Source organism: Triticum urartu, chromosome 3 (assembly GCF_003073215.2).
Source record: "Triticum urartu cultivar G1812 chromosome 3, Tu2.1, whole genome shotgun sequence".
NCBI classification, from domain to species: Eukaryota; Viridiplantae; Streptophyta; class Magnoliopsida; order Poales; family Poaceae; genus Triticum; species Triticum urartu.
In genome coordinates, this window is record NC_053024.1 from 267,762,039 (window position 1) to 267,776,814 (window position 14,776).

The following is a 14,776-nucleotide window of genomic DNA, read 5'->3' on the forward strand; positions in this document are numbered from 1 at the left end:
CCTCCATCCTCCACCTGTGACTGTTCATCCAGCCTCCACCGCTCCTCCACCGGCTACTGTTCAACCAGCCCTCTCCACGGGGTCCTGTTCAACCACCGCTCCACGGGCTACTATTCATCCAGCTCTCCACCAGCTACTGTTCAACCAGCCCTCCACGGGGTCCTGTTCATCCAGCCCTCCATGCGGTCCTGCTCATCCACCCCCAATCGGCTCGATATCATCCTGTTCATCCAGCGGCAACGACTTCTACTACCACGAGGTCTTGTTCATCCAACCCCCCACCGGGAACTGTTCATCCAAACCCCCCAACAACGCTCACTGTTCATCTAGAGGCATCATCAATTGGGTTCAGTTAGCAGCAGTAGAGAAGGAATCACTCAGGTTCAGTTAACAGCAAGGGATCGATTGCTCGGGTTCAGTAACGTAGCTAGTACAATCGCTCGGGTTCAGTTAGAGCCCAACGCCTCACTCGGGTTTAGTTAGAGCGCAACGCCTCGCACACACGCACGCACGTATGAGAGAAACATGCATCACTCGGCCCCCGACCACCCACCGTAACCAGGAACCCCCTGATATTTTCCTTGCCCTCGCTTCTACCACGGTTTTTTCCATCATGGACGGCCCAAAGAATGTCATGCAGCTATGTCTGCATCTCGCCCCGGACGAAAAGCCCATTTTTTGTCATGATTTTTTGTCATAGAAGTAGGAGCCCACCACATCTATGATGATGCCGGGTTTTGTCACAATTATCATCATAGAAGTGTCATAAGCATGACAGAAAACAATTTCGTTCGACCCAAAATGTCATGGATGTGTCTTTTTTTGTAGTGTCGAGTTGCAAATATGAGCAACAAAACCAGTATCAAATACCCAGGCACTACTACGAGCATTAGTAAGGTACACATCAATAACATGTATATCAAATATACCTTTCACTTTGCCATCCTTCTTATCCGCCAAATACTTGGGGCAGTTCCGCTTCCAGTGACCAGTCCCTTTGCAGTAGAAGCACTCAGTCTCAGGCTTAGGTCCAGACTTGGGCTTCTTCACTTGAGCAGCAACTTGCTTGCCGTTCTTCTTGAAGTTCCCCTTCTTCCCTTTGCCCTTTTTCTTGAAACTAGTGGTCTTGTTCATCATAAGCACTTGATGCTCCTTCTTGATTTCTACCTCCGCAGCCTTTAGCATTAGGAAGAGCTCGGGAAATTGTCTTATCCATCCCTTGCATATTATAATTCATCATGAAGCTTTTGTAGCTTGGTGGCAGTGATTGAAGAACTATCTCAATGACACTATCATTAGGAAGATTAACTGCCATTTGAGTCAAGTGGTTGTGGTACCCAGACATCCTGAGTATATGTTCACTAACAAAAGTATTCTCCTCCATCATGCAGCTATAGAACTTATTGGAGACTTCATATCTCTCAATTCGGGCATTTGCTTGAAATATTAACTTCAACTCCTGGAACATCTCATATGCTCCATGACGTTCAAAACGTCTTTGAAGTCCCAATTCTAAGCCGAAAGCATGGCACACCGAACTATCAAGTAGTCATCAGCTTTTGTCTGCCAGACGTTCACAATGTCTGGATTTGCTCCTGCAGCGGGTCTTGCACCTAGCGGTGCTTCCAGGACATAACTCTTCTGTGCAGCAATGATGATAATCCTCAAGTTATGGACCCAGTCCGTGTAGTTGCTACCATCATATTTCAACTTAGCTTTCTCTAGGAACGCATTAAAATTCAAGGGAACGGTAGCACAGGCCATTAATCTACAACAACATAGACATGCAAATACTATAAGGTACTAAGTTCATGATAAATTAAAGTTCAATTAATCATATTACTTAAGAACTCCCACTTAGATAGACATCCCTCTAGTCATCTAAATGATCACGTGATCCATATCAACTAAACCATGTGTAATCATCACGTGAGATGGAGTAGTTTTCAATGGTGAACATCACTATGTTGATCATATCTACTATATGATTCACTTTCGACCTTTCGGTCTCAGTGTTCCGAGGCCATATCTGCATATGCTAGGCTCGTCAAGTTTCACCCGAGTATTCTGCACGTGCAAAACTAGCTTGCACCCATTGTATGTGAATGTAGAGTTTATCACACCCGATCATCACGTGGTGTCTCGGCACGACAAACTGTAGCAACGGTGCAGACTCAGGGAGAACACTTATACCTTGAAATTTAGTGAGGGATCATCTTATAATGCTACCGCCGTACTAAGCAAAATAAGATGCACAAAGGATAAACATCACATGCAATAAAAATATGTGACATGAAATGGACATCATCATCTTGTGCCTTTGATCTCCATCTCCAAAGCATCGTCATGATCTCCATCGTCACTGGCTTGACACCTTGATCTCCATCGTAGCATCGTTGTCGTCTCGCCAACTATTGCTTCCACGACTATCGCTAGCGCTTAGTGATAAAGTAAATCAATTACATGGCGGTTGCATTTCATACAATAAAGCGACAACCATAAGGCTCCTGCCAGTTCCTGATAACTTTTACAAAACATGATCATCTCATACAACAATTTATATCTCATCACGTCTTGACCATATCACATCACAACATGCCCTGCAAAAACAAGTTAGACGTCCTCTACTTTGTTGTTGCAAGTTTTACGTGGCTGCTTGGGCTTCTAGCAAGAACGGTTCTTACCTACGCATTAAAACCACAACGATTTATCGTCAGGTGTGCTATTTTAACCTTCAACAAGCACCAACCGTAGTCAAACTTGATTCAACTAAAGTTGGAGAAACAGACACCCGTCAGCCACCTGTGTGCGAAGCACGTCAGTAGAACCAGTCTCTTGAATGCGGTCATGTAATGTCGGTCTCAGCTGCTTCATCCAACAATAACGCCGAATCAAAGTAAGACATTGGTGGTAAGCAGTATGACTATTATCGCCCACAACTCTTTGTGTTCTACTCGTGCATATAACATATATGCGTAGACCTGGCTCTGATGCCACTGTTGGGGAACGCAGTATTTCAAAAAAATTCCTACGACCACGCAAGATCTATCTAGGAGATGCATTGCAATGGAGAGGGGAGAGTGTGTCTACGTGCCCTCATAGACCGAAAGCGGAAGCGTTTAGTAACGCGGGTTATGTAGTCGAACGTCTTCACGATCCAACCGATCCTAGCACCGAACGTATGACACCTCCGTGTTCAGCACACGGTCAGCACGATGACGTCCCTCAATCTCTTGATCCAGTTAAGGACGAGGGAGAGTTCTGTCAGCACGACGGCGTGGCGACGGTGATGATGAAGCTATGGGCGCAGGGCTTCGCCTAAGCACTATGATGATATGACCGAGGTGGTAAACTGTGGAGGGGGCACCACACATGGCTAAGAGATGTCTGTTGTGTCTTTGGGGTGCCCCCGCCTCCGTATATAAAGGGGGGAGGAGGAGGTTGCCCCCTAGGGGTGCGCCAAGTGTGGGGAGTCCTACTAGGACTCCCTAATCCTAGTAGGATTCCCCTTCTCCTTTTTCCTTTTCTGGAGTAGCAAAAGGTGGAAAGAGAGAAGGAGTAGGAGAGGGAAAGGGGGGGCGCCACCCCCACCCCCTATCCAATTCGAATTGGCAAGGGGGCGCCACCTCCTGGCCGGCCCTCTCTCTTCTCCACTAAGGCCCATGTTGGCTCATTAACTCTTCCCGGGGGGGGGGGTTACGGTAACCCCCGGTACTCCGAAACTTATCCGAAATTTCCCAAAACCATTCCGGTGTCCGAATGTAACCTTCCAATATATGAATCTTTACCTCTTGACCATTTTGAGACTCCTCGTCATGTCCGTGATCTCATCTGGTACTCCGAACAAACTTCGGTCATCAAATCACATAACTCATAATACAAATCGTCATCAAACGTTAAGCGTGCGTACCCTACGGGTTCGAGAACTATGTAGACATGACTGAGACACATCTCCGGTCAATAACCAATAGCGGAACCTAGATGCTCATATTGGCTCCTACATATTCTACGAAGATCTTTATCGGTCAAACCGCATAACAACATACGTCATTCCCTTTGTCATCGGTATGTTACTTGCCCGAGATTCGATCGTCAGTATCTTCATACCTAGTTCAATCTCGTTACCGGCAAGTCTCTTTACTCGTTCCGTAATGCATCATCTCGTAACTAACTCATTAGTCACATTGCTTGCAAGGCTCATAGGGATGTGCATTACCGAGAGGGCCCAGAGATACCTCTCCGATACACTGAGTGAAAAATCCTAATCTCGATCTATGCCAACTCAACAAACACCATCGGAGACACCTGTAGAGCATCCTTATAATCATCCAGTTACGTTGTGACGTTTGATAGCACACAAGGTGTTCCTCCGGTATTCAGGAGTTGCATAATCTCATAGTCAGAGGAACATGTATAAGTGATGATGAAAGCAATAGCAATAAAACCAAACGATCATTATGCTAAGCTAACGGATGGGTCTTGTCCATCACATCATTGTCTAATGATGTGACCCCATTCATCAAATGACAACACATGTCTATGGTTAGGAAACTTAACCATCTTTAATTAACGAGCTAGTCTAGTAGAGGCATACTAGGGACACTCTGTTTGTCTATGTATTCACACATGTACTAAGCTTCCGGTTAATACAATTCTAGCATGAATAATAAACATTTATCATGATAAAAGGAAATATAAATAACAACTTTATTATTGCCTCTAGGGCATATTTCCTTCATCTTGAGCATCATATTTTCTGCAACAGGGTGTGCATTTTCATGGTCTGGGATCTTGGGCTTGAGCTTCTTGAGCACTAGTGGCTCACCATCATCCTGAACTTCTAGCACTGGGGCCTTGTTCTTCTCAGAAGCTGGAATGTTTCTTGTTGACCTCTTGGGTGCAGAAACCTTGGGCTTGGACTTGGGTTTGGAAGGAGGAGCTGTCTTCATGACATTAGACACACTATTGGAATCAGGGAATATGCCATCAGCCAGTTCTTTGCCGTGTGCTAGCGGACGACAAAGAAGGTCTATGCCATCTGCTTGCAAAAAACAGACGGCAAAGAACTGGTTGATGGAAAAGATATTATTTGCCATCAGCCTGTTCTTTGCCGTTGGCTAGCTGACGACAAAGTTTCTTTGCCGTCCGCTAGCAGACGGCAAAGTAGCCACTACCTAACGGGTCATTATGCCCACCCATCTCCTCCTCTCCCTCTCCCTCTCCCTGATCGCGGGCACCCCACCGCCGCCCCCAATCGCACCCCACCACCCCCGCCCCAACTGCACCCGCCGCCGCCCCCGACACCATGCCGCCCCCGCCCCTCTCCCGACTGCACCTCGCCGCTGATACGTCTCCAACGTATCTACAATTTTTAATTGTTCCATGCTATTATATTATCTGTTTTGGATGTTTTATATGCATTAATATGCTATTTTATATTATTTCTCGGACTAACCTATTAACCTAGAGCCGAGTGTCGGTTCCTGTTTTTCCCTGTTTTTGGGTTTCACAGAAAAGGAATACCAAACAGAGTCCAAATGGAATAAAACCTTCGTGATGATTTTTCTTTGACCAGAAGACAACCATGAGACTTGGAGATGAAGTCGGAGGAGCCATGAGGCGGCCACAAGGACGGAGGGCACGCCCAGGGGGGTAGGCCCCCCCCTTGTGGGCCCCTCATGCACCTCCTCACCTAATTCTTGCGCCTATATATTCCCATATATCCCCAAACCAACAGAGGCATCCACAAAAACACTTTTCCACTGCTGCAACCTTCTGTACCCGTGAGATCCCATCTAGGGACCTTTTCCGGCACCCTGTCGGAGGGGTGTTCGATCACGGAGGGCTTCCACATCAACTCTATTGCCCTTCAGATGAATGTGAGTAGTTTACCACAGACACATGGGTCCATAGCTAGTAGCTAGATGGCTTCCTCTCTCTCCCTCTTGGATTCTCAATACCATGTTCTCCTTGATGTTCTTGGAGATCTATTCGATGTAATACTTTTTTGCGGTGTGTTTGCCGAGATCCTATGAATTGTGGATTTATGATTAGCTTATCTATGAATATTATTTGAATCTTCTCTGAATTCTTATATGCATGATTTGATATCTTTGTAATTGTCTTCGAACTATCAGTTTGGTTTGGCCAACTAGATTAGTTTTTCTTGCAATGGGAGAAGTGCTTAGCTTTGGGCTCAATCTTGCGGTGCCCTTTCCCAGTGACAGCAGGGGCAGGAAGGCACGTATTGTATTGTTGCCATCGAGGATAAAAAGATGGGGTTTTCATCATATTGCTTGAGTTAATTCCTCTACATCTTGTCATCTTACTTAATGCATTACTCCGTTCTTTATGAACTTAATACTCTAGATGCATGCTGGATAGCGGTCGATGTGTGGAGTAATAGTAGTAGATGCGGAATCGTTTCAGTCTACTTGACACAGATGTGATGCCTATATTCATGATCATTGCCTTAGATATCATCATAACTTTGTGCTTTTCTATCAATTGCTTGGCAGTCATTTGTTCACCCACCGTATTATTTACTATCTTGAGAGAAGCCTGTAGTGAAACCTATGGCCCCGAGTTAATTTTCCATCATATAGGTTTTCGATCTACAATATCAGTTTCGAATTTACTCTTTTTGCAATCTTTTACTTTCCGATCTATAAACCAAAAATACCAAACATATTTACTTTATCGTTTATCTATCTCTATCAGATCTCACTTTTGCAAGTAACCGTGAAGGTATTCACAACCCCTTTAACACGTTGGGTGCAAGTTGTTTGATTGTTTGTGCAGGTATTCGGTGACTTATGCATTGTCTCCTACTCGATTGATACCTTGGTTCTCAAACTGAGGGAAATAATTATCTCTACTTTGCTGCATCACCCTTTCCTCTTCAAGGGAAATACCAATGCAAGCTCAACAAGTAGCAGTAAGAATTTTTGGCGTTGTTGCCGTGGAGATTTACGCCAAGTCAAGTCAAGATTTGTCTCCCGTCAACTTGCCAATTTCTGGCGCCATTGCCGGGGAGATCTACGCCAAGTCAAGACATACCAAGTACCCATCATAAACTTTCATCTCTTGCATTACACTATTCGCCATCCGCCTCTCGTTTTCCTCTCCCCCACTTCTAAAATGATTTTTGAAAAGATTTGCCTTTTCTTCGCCCCTCTTCTGTTCGTATTCTTCCTTTGCTTTTTGTGTGCATGTGATTGCTTGCTTTGTCGCAATGGATCAACCAAAAAACATTGATCCTCACTTTAGGAGGTTGGAAAAAATTGGAAATAACCTTAGGAGCTTCATGCCTTTGCAATTTGAGCATAATAATTTCTTTAGAAACAAGCTCAAGGAGCATAAAAGTTTTATGGAATACATGAATAAAGAGCTTGATGATATGTCTAAGGAATTTTATGGTTTGAAATATAAGTTTCTCATCATGAAAATTTAGTAGGCCAAATTTAATAAATAAGATGGCCGCTAAACCAGATTCCTTAAGGGAAGATGAAGATCTTAAAGTGATTGATGTGACTCCTATTGAATCTTTGTTTTCTAATATAAATCTTGATAAAGATGGGACTGAAGATGAGTCAGCTTTAGTTAAAAGGTGTCCGAATGATTCAGAGTTTTTAGATCTTGATGCAAAAATAGATAAAACTGGGATTGGAGAGGTCAAAACTTTAAGTAGCAATGAACCCACTCTTTTGGATTTCAAGGAATTTAATTATGATAATTGTTCTTTAATAAATTGTATTTCCTTGTTGCAATCCATGTTGAATTCTCCTCATGCTTATAATCAAAACAAAGCTTTTACTAAACATATCGTTGATGCTACGATGCAATCTTTCGAGGAAAAGCTTGAATTGGAAGTTTCTATCCCTAGAAAACTTTATGATGAGTGGGAACCTACTATTAAAATTAAGCTTAAAGATTATGAGTGCCATGCTTTGTGTGATTTGGGTGCTAGCGTCTCCATGATTCCAAAAACTCTATGTGATGTGTTAGGTTTCTATGAATTTGATGATTGTTCTTTAAATTTGCATCTTGCGGATTCCACTATTAAGGAACCTATGAGAAGGATTAATGATGTTCTTATTGTTGCAAATAGGAATTATGTGCCCGTAGATTTCATTGTTCTTGATATAGATTGCAATCCTACATGTCCTATTATTTTTGGTAGACCTTTCCTTAGAACGATTGGTGCAATTATTGATATGAAAGAAAGAAACATTAGATTCCAATTTCCGTTAAGGAAAGGCATGGAACACTTTGCAATAAAAGGAAATTAAATTTCCTTATGAGTCTATTATGAGAGCCACTTATGGATTTCATACCAAAGATGACAATACATAGATCTATTTGTGTTTTATGCCTACCTAAGGGCGTTAAACAATAGCGCTTGTTGGGAGGCAACCCAATTTTATTTTTGTTTTTTCTTTTTAGGTTCTGTTTTGCAATAAATAATTCATCTAGCCTCTGGTTAAATGTGGTTTTATGTTCTAATTAGTGTCTGTGCCAAGTAAGATCTTTGGGATAGCTTACGGTGATAGTTGATTTGATCTTGCTGAAAACAGAAACTTTTGTGATCAGAAAAACAATTATCATTTTTAGTGTAGGCGTGATAAAATACTGATTCTTTTTGAAGAATATTAATAAACAATTTTCCTAGGTTTTTCTATTTTTTCATAATTTTTGGAGTTATAGAAGTATTCGAACTAGCCAGATTGCTACAGACTGTTCTGTTTTTGATAGATTCTGTTTTCTATGTGTTGTTTTCTTATTTTGATGATTCTATGGGTAGTATCAGGGGGTATGAACCATGCATAAGTTAGAATACAGTAGATATTACACCAATATAAATAAATAATGAGTTCACAACAGTACCAAAAGTGGTGATTTATTTTCTTATACTAACGGAGCTTATGAGATTTTCTGTTGAGTTTTGTCTTGTGAAGTTTCAAGTTTTGGGTAAGGATTTGATGTACTATGGAATAAGGAGTGGCAAGAGCGTAAGCTTGGGGATTCACAAGGCAACCCAAGGTAATATTCAAGGACAACCAAGAGCCTAATCTTGGGGATGCCCTGGAAGGCATCCCTTCTTTCGTCTTCGTCTATCGGTAACTTTACTTGAGGCTATATTTTTATTCACCACATGATATGTGTTTTGCTTGGAGCATCTTGTATGATTTGAGTCTTTTCTTTTTAGTCTGCCACAATTGTCCTTGCTATACACACCTTTTGAGAGAGACACGCATGAATCGTTATTTATTAGAATACTCGATGTGCTTCACTTATACATTTTGAGCTAAGCAATTTTGCTCTAGTGCTTCACTTATATCTTTTTGGAGCACGGTGGTGGTTTTATTTTATAGAAATTTATGAACTCTCGTGCTTCTCTTATATTATTTTGAGAGTCTTTAAACAGCATGATAATTTGCTTTGGTTATAAATTTAGTCCTAATATGATAGGCATACAAGAGGGACATAATAAAAAATTTCATATAAAGTGCATTGAATACTATGAGAAGTTTGATTCCTTATGATTGTCTTGAGATATGAAGATGGTGATGTTAGAGTCATGCTAGTAAGTAATTGTGAATTTGAGGAATACTTGTGTTAAAGTTTGTGTTTCCGTAGCATGCACGTGTGGTGAACCGTTATGTGATGAAGTCGGAGCATGATTTATTTATTGATTGTCCTCCTTATGAGTGTCGGTCGGGGACGAGCGATGGTCTTTCCCTACGAATCTATCCCCCTAGGAGCATACTCGTAGTACTTTGTTTCGATAACTAATAGATTTTTGCAATAAGTACGTGAGTTCTTTATGACTAATGTTGAGTCCATGGATTATACGCACTCTCACCCTTCCACCATTGCTATCCTCTCTAGTGCCGCGCAACTTTCTCCGGTGCCATAAAACCACCATATACCTTCCTCAAAACAGCCACCATACCTACCTATTATGGCATTTCCATAGCCATTCCAAGATATATTGCCATGCAACTTTCCACCGTTCCGTTTATTATGACACATTCCATCATTGTCATATTGCTTTGCATGATCATGTAGTTGACATCATATTTGTGGCAAAGCCACCATTCTTAATTCTTTCATACATGTCACTCTTGATTCATTGCACATCCCGGTACATCGCCGGAGGCATTCATATAGAGTCATATTTTGTTCTAAGTATCGAGTTGTAATTCTTGAGTTGTAAATAAAAGTGTGATGATGTTCATTATTAGAGCATTATCCCATGTGAGGAACGGATGAGGGAGACTACGATTCCCCCACAAGTCGAGATGAGACTCCGGACGAAGAAAATAGAGGAAAAAAATGAGAGAAGGCCAAAATAAAAAAAAGAGAGAAAAGAGAGAAGGGGCAATGCTACCATCCTTTTACCATACTTGTGCTTCAAAGTAGCACCATAATCTTCATGATAGAGAGTCTCCTATATTGTCACTTTCATATACTAGTGGGAATTTTTTATTATAGAACTTGGCTTGTATATTCCAATGATGTGCTTCCTCAAATTTCCCTAGGTCTTCGTGAGCAAGCGAGTTGGATGCACACCCACTTAGTTTCTTTTTGCGCTTTCATAAACTTATAGCTCTAGTGCATCCGTTGCATGGAAATCCCTACTCACTCACATTGATATCTATTGATGGGCATCTCCATAGCCCGTTGATACGCCTAGTTGATGTGAGACTATATCCTTCTTCTTGTCTTCTCCACAACTACCTTCTATTCCACCTATAGTCACTACAAAAAATACACTTCCGTGATGATACGTGTTTGTCACAGTAGGTCACGTTTTCTGTCATGCATGTACATCCATGACGATTTTATGGCAGAATCAAGATAGTCATACCTGTGTTGTCGTAAAAGTGTTCCATGACATTACAAAAATTATCATCACAGAAGTGTCCACTTCCATGTCGATAAATCGCGCGTCATAGAAGTGCTTTCGTCAAGGGTAACCGACACGTGGCATCCACCATAACGAGTCGCCGTTAAGCTATCGTGTTCCGGTTTGGATCCAATAACCCGTTAACAGTGTGGACCAATGGGGATTTTCCACATGTAAAATTCTCATTCGCCGGCAGATCCACGTATCGGCCCGGCGTTCGCACAGTTGTAATCCAGCGATTGGACGGAACACGCCTATGATGCGTCGACACGTGTCTCGGCCCAATAGTGGCTCATTCAGGTTAAAAGGTTTGGCCTGTCAAAATAAGCGGGCCAGCCCATTAGCGGCCTACTTTAGTCAGGCCCATTCGCAAGCACGACCCATACAAGTTACACAAAATTGGCCCATCAAAGGCCCATTCTAGATTTGACAATTTCCAGCCTATCGTCAGTTTCAGCCCGTCAACAGCCCGCTACGTCTTTGGGCCCAATTACGGGTCGAGCTTCTTTCGGCCTATTAGTAGCCCATCGTCAGTTCCAACCCTTTAACGGCCCGAAACGTCTTTCAGACTTTTCTCGGCCCATTCTCCAGTTGGGCCAATTCTAGCCCGTTGTGACTTTAGGCCTGTTCTCGGCCCATTCGATAAATGGGCCAATTCCTAGCCCATTTTTTCTTTCAGCCTGTTAATGGCCCGCGCAATAGTTGGGCCTTGGACTTTGGGTCCATTAGGGGCCCACATTCTGCATGGCAAAATTTCAGCCCGACGTGACTTTCAGCCTGTTAAAAGCCTAGATTGCAAATTGGGCCTCTTCCGGCCCATAAAACTTTCGGCCTGTTACTGGCCCGTAAAGTAAAAGGGCCGAGACCAAATTGACATTTATTTCAGCTTGCTAGAGGCCCGCGGGCCATTTCCATTTATATGGCCCTATGGAGCTTTTGGCCTGTTAACGGCCTGCTAAGAGCCATTGTTACGGTGGGCCACATCATTTGGGATCCACTAAATATTATTTTGACCAGCCCAATTAAGGCGCTTTGACTACACATATTTTTTTGTTTGTATGGCATCCAGGAAATGTTTGGGCGTGTTAGCCCCTGTTTCAACGATATAGCATATTCAAGAATTATCCTACTCTATACTATCACCTCTAAAAAACAGACACTATACAATAAAAGACTAAGGCATAGAAACGTAGAATAATCCTACACTATACAATAAAGAAATTACAGCCGAATATACCCAATGGGCATTATAGTTTGACACCAGTGATAATAAAGTGTACACAAACAGCAAATTACATACACTGGACAAATAAAGCTCATACATCATGGACACGCATCAACAGAACTTACCATTTGAACTATAATCTCTTCAGAAAATAGGATTGGCCAGATTTAGATAGCACAAATTTCAGTGTGCAAAATCTCCAATTCCTTCATGGTTAGCTTAGGGTCTCGTTTCATTTTTTGACTCCTTCATCTAATACCCGCAAGTCCAGTCTCAACTTGTTGATTGTATGTTGAGAATCATGTACACGTTGTCTTGCCACCAATAGTTGATGCTCGAGAACATCAGTACATTCCAATTCCAATCCATAATCATTCCGTAATGGCCATGCCGCACTGCTCACAGATCTTTGTGTTGATGTCACTTCATCCTGAAATGTTTCTTTAAGTACACATGACTAGGGCAAAAAAATATTTACAATAGTGAAGCGAGCAAGACAGACTATTTTGTACATGGAAAAACAGGACTAACAATAATGTTACATGTTATGAAGCATAAGCAGGTGATATTCTAAAAATTATAAAAATGGTAGTCTATGCAGCCCGCATACATAAATCTCTCTTAGCTCACTAGAGGAGCATGATGTTGGGGCCAAATCCAAAACACAAACAGGTTAACAAATTTAGACAACACGTTGCGTATAAGTAAGCAAGCAGTTGGCCATTCTGTAGCTCAATTAATGTCTTAGGGAGCATAATGAACAGCAAAGGGATTCATACAAACCTACTACAGCAAGCAAAACTATGCAATCATTAGCCTAGTATAAACTAGATTATGAGCCTCATGTAGTAATAGTTGGTTAATAGACTTCAAAGCTTCAGGCACACTTCGCCAGAGTAATTAAATGTTAAGGCCTTTAATTATGTCAACTAATAGGTATACAAGTACCCAACATCAGGCATCATTGTTTGAGCATCTCATTAACCGAGGACAAATAAAGCAATTGAAAAGAGCAATTTAACTATGCCTGAAACAAACAAGCAATTGAACTGTTGAGTTGGATACAGTGACTTACCTTAACTGGTTGAATAGGATCAGCGCTGCTCCTCCTTCTCTTGTAAGGCTCCTTCCTAACATCTTGTACATGGAAATCCTCAATCTTATCTTCATTGCACCCCCTCTGCAAGGTGACACAAACTAGTTACTCGTCTCAGATAACTATGCATACTTTCGAGTCTGTGAATAACACAAATGGATGAGATTATAACAAAACAACACCACATAGTGAAACATGCCATATCTCTTGCACACAATGAAATGAGCATTTACTATGTATGCACTATGTGAAAACTAGGCATACCTTCGAACTGGATCTCCAGGTACTCTTGGAGAGCCTACTTTAGTGTACAACCAAACCTTTATGTCACCTATGAGTTAGACAAGCCCCCACTACAGCAACCCTTAGTGTTTGAAACGTTGACAAGCTCTGTTAGAGTGTTAGGTCAAGAACAACAAGTAATCAAAGCAAACAGTCCTAGTATGGCTGGCTGATACAAACGAGCAATTGAACAGATGTGTGAGCAAATTTTACATATCAATAAAAGAAGCAAAGAAGGAGGTTTAAAGACCATCACTTGACTGACCAGATTTAAGGGGCATTTAAACATCACGTGCGGCGTATGAACTAACAAAAACATTGCATATTCCAGATTCTACAATGGAATGCACATGTATTAGCTTATGCCATGTATGATGATGCCTAAATGTACACTATAGCAGGCAGGAGTGATTCATCATTGCACACACAATTGAATTGCAGGTTAAGGGCTAGCTCTATTTCGCCTTTTTAGAGCTTATTGTCAAAATAAGCCATAAAAGATGTAAAGAAGTCATTTTTTAGTTATGGGCTTGGGCTTAACTATTTCGCTTTGGAGGGGGGTGTTTTGGGTAGAAGCTCACTAAAAATTGAAGGGAAGGGGAATAGTGAAATGACTCTGTTGTCTGCCTATATTACAATCAAAATGCCACTACTCACGCCCGCGTCACACCTGACCCTCAAGTAAAAACAAACACGCAAGCATTCATTGTCCTGCATGCTTGCATCTCCTCTCCCCTTTCCCTCTACCTCGATCCCATCCCTGCAGTGCTAGGGTTGCTCTAGCGAGTCGTCGCCACTACTCCCATCTGGCCTGGTCCACGATGATGCTCTATCCAACTAGGCTACATGGCCGGCGGGTAGGGCCAAATCTCCCCGGATGCTCCTCCCTCTGGCACCGCCCCTCATTCTCATGGTCTCCAACAACTGCTCCATTGTGGTCCATCCAACGCACTACTCTCGCGGGCCCCACACAACTACTGTCGATGCCACACTACAACAGAAGGCACCTCATTCCCTCTCCCCTCCTCCTAGGCCATGGCCTTGAGGTGTTGTTGAAGGGTGGGCTCATCCAACAAGGTGAGGATCTCCTCTGATTTTTTGCCAAATTTTCATTCTGATCCGCTATACGATGAATTGCTATGATATGCTTCTGCTGCTGCTATATGATGCATTGCTATGAGCTGCTGCTGCTATATGATGCATTGCTATGAGCTGCTCCTGCTGCTGCTATATGATGAATTGCTATGAGATGCAACTGCTA